The 2,772-nt window shown below is 38.6% G+C and overlaps 1 pseudogene; it reads right to left on the minus strand.

The window, feature by feature from the left end:
• Positions 1 to 1,381: 1,381 nt before the first annotated feature.
• Positions 1,382 to 2,772, minus strand: part of LOC137651688 (uncharacterized) — a 1,569-nt pseudogene continuing 178 nt past the window's right edge.

A 2,772-nucleotide genomic window follows, 5' to 3' on the forward strand; every position in this document is an offset into this window, starting at 1 on the left:
TTCTTTATAGAATGATATCGAATAAGAAAACATAATTCTTTTTTATTTATATTATCTAATATATATAATGTATTGAAAGATATATAACGCAGAGCCCAGAAAAGAGTAGGGCTCTAAAAAATTGCAGATTTCCAATAATTCAAAACCTTCCTGGCTAGTTGAGTACTAACGTGTTCGGCTGTCATTCGCATGGCATATCAACCTCAACTCGGACCCGAAAGTTTAAGCTGTTTACTGGGAAGGCTACCTCTAAGCTGTGGCGGGATGCACACAAAAGCAACACCCACACCCTTGAATCACTCTAACTGACAAATGTCTCAATGTTATCTAAAACCAGATTCTTAGAGAAAAGGTCAAAAAGAAAAAAAAAACATAACCTTACAACTATATTTCTTAAAACTACAATACTCAACATACAACCATCCACAACCAAAATAATTACACTTAAAACTAATCTTTAACTTAATAAATATACGAAAAAAACGTAACAACACTCAAATGAAAAACCCTAACAAACTTGAAATTACCCGCACACCAAAACAAATATTTTTTTTATGTGTGGACCTCTTTGTCCACACAAGGGCCAACAGGCCTTCCAGACCAATACCACAACTCTCTGGCAGACACAACATTCGGTGGCAGACAGATAATTTCGTGACAATCTGCTACACCTGCCTCACTTGATTGGTAGTCTATATCATCACTATCATTATCATCATCGTCATAATACTATAGGACAAGAGAAATGAAATCAGGTTCATCCACGCAATCGAATGCTAGTTGCTATGTACCGTCGGCTGCTATGTACAGGCTCCTACGTACCACTTGTTCGGCTTACATGTCCCATTGTTGGGCTGCTATTTACTGGCTCTTATGTACCACTACTTTGGCTTGTATGCACCAAACAAGGCTGCCATGCACCAGATACCAAGTAAGGAAATAAGAATACACAAGGAAATAAAGCACAAAACCATAAACATATTGAAATTGTATACAATAATTAAAAGTTGTCAAGCAATAGAATTCAGGCATGCTACATTGTTGATACATTTTTATTCATCGATATGATCCATCAGTTCGGCACAGCGGTTTAGAAAGTCTGATGTTGATATGAATTTGTTATCATATTTCATCCAGAGGTCATCAAGGTCAATTTGCTTTTTGACAGCATGGTTCCTTTGGTATCTGTGCATTTTCTTTTGTTTAACTAGTTTTACAATGATGGGAATTGTACTGGCTTCATCATGGAGAATACTATTAAGAAGTACATGTTAATTGAAGTGGTTTTTGCTACTCTGTTAATCGCATGGTGCCACCTCTCTACATCGTTGTTAGTCCAAACAGGGCGTTTGTAACTGCTCCTGATCCATATTTTATTATATTAAGTAATAAGATCTTTTAATCGTTGACCAGGAAGTGGCTGGCTAGTGATATGGCGAAAAGCTGGCTCTATATGTGATGGAGATAAGTTTGTCAGCGCTATTAACTGCTGAATGAATAGTCTTACAGCGAGTTGTTTAATATAGGCATTTTGTAGACCTAGTATTTTTACTGTTCGATACATTCCTTGGGCCCAGTGAAACCAGCAGCCATGAATCGAAGCCTCGGGAAGGCACACTCGCACTGCCGACCATAGTGTTTTCTCAAAATCCACAACAGCCTCACTAACTGGTTTCAGGTGTTAACTCTGTGATTTTTCTGAAGACAGCTACGTAGTCATTTTCTTTCTTCTTGACATTAGGACAAAGCACAATGAAACCTGTTTCAAAATTTCATCTTTCTTTATAAATCTGTGGATACTTAAAAGTTGAACAAAAGGAGTACGAACAAGTTTAAAAGTGCCATTCAATGTACCAAGTTTTAGACTTGGACATGTGTTGCAACTGAATAGACGTTGCAAATATGAGATGCCGTTGTCCATTTTCAAATAGATCAGCTTGAGGAAAGTCCTGGGGAACATGATCTCTATTTAATTCAAACCTGGTATATTCAGGGTGTTTTGGACGTTGTCCTTCTCTGACCCGATTGGTGCATGTGACTAGAGTGTTTATATTTGGTAGGGAAGATGATGCGAATGGGCATTCCAAAGCTGCCTTTTAATGAAAGCTCGTGTTGATACTTTGAGTCAGCACCAGGATCCTTAGGATGTGTGTGTTGGTGGTGTCCACTTTGAAGTTCATTGTTCTTACTTGCTGTGAAATTGTTGCATAACACTTTTTACCACTGTAGCTGTATAGCCATGTTACTGATACAGACGACTCTCACTTCCTGGTGTACGTAAAAGCCAATGAATAAGCGAGGAGAAAGCAACCTTTTCTTGTTCCACCGGAAACAATTTTGTAGGTCAAAGGAGTGTCTGCAAGGATAGTTGTCGGTAACGCTTCATCAACTAATGAGGTTTTTGCAACTGTCGTGATGTTATCAATAGGAAGTATGATATTGAAGTCATTGGGTGTGTTGTTGATAGTTGCAGGCTGCTGTTCAACTGGGAAGGCATTAGAAGGATCATCAGCAAGGGCACCTGAAACCACCTGAATGTAAAATGGTGTATTCTATGTGCTATTTCTTGCAGCATATGTTGACGCATTCAAATGAAAGTGAAACCGCCCCCCCCCCCCCTCTCACACAGACACACACACCAAAGCCTGCTATATGGTCTTATCAACGGGCTTAGGAAAACAAAAATATAATTATGAAAACAATAATAGGAAAACGGAAAGATAACTATAATTGTACCTGAAACTTCCATCCAGTCAGGACAGTCTGGGCTAC

Source organism: Palaemon carinicauda, chromosome 13, assembly GCF_036898095.1.
Source record: "Palaemon carinicauda isolate YSFRI2023 chromosome 13, ASM3689809v2, whole genome shotgun sequence".
In the NCBI taxonomy this organism is placed as follows: Eukaryota; Metazoa; Arthropoda; class Malacostraca; order Decapoda; family Palaemonidae; genus Palaemon; species Palaemon carinicauda.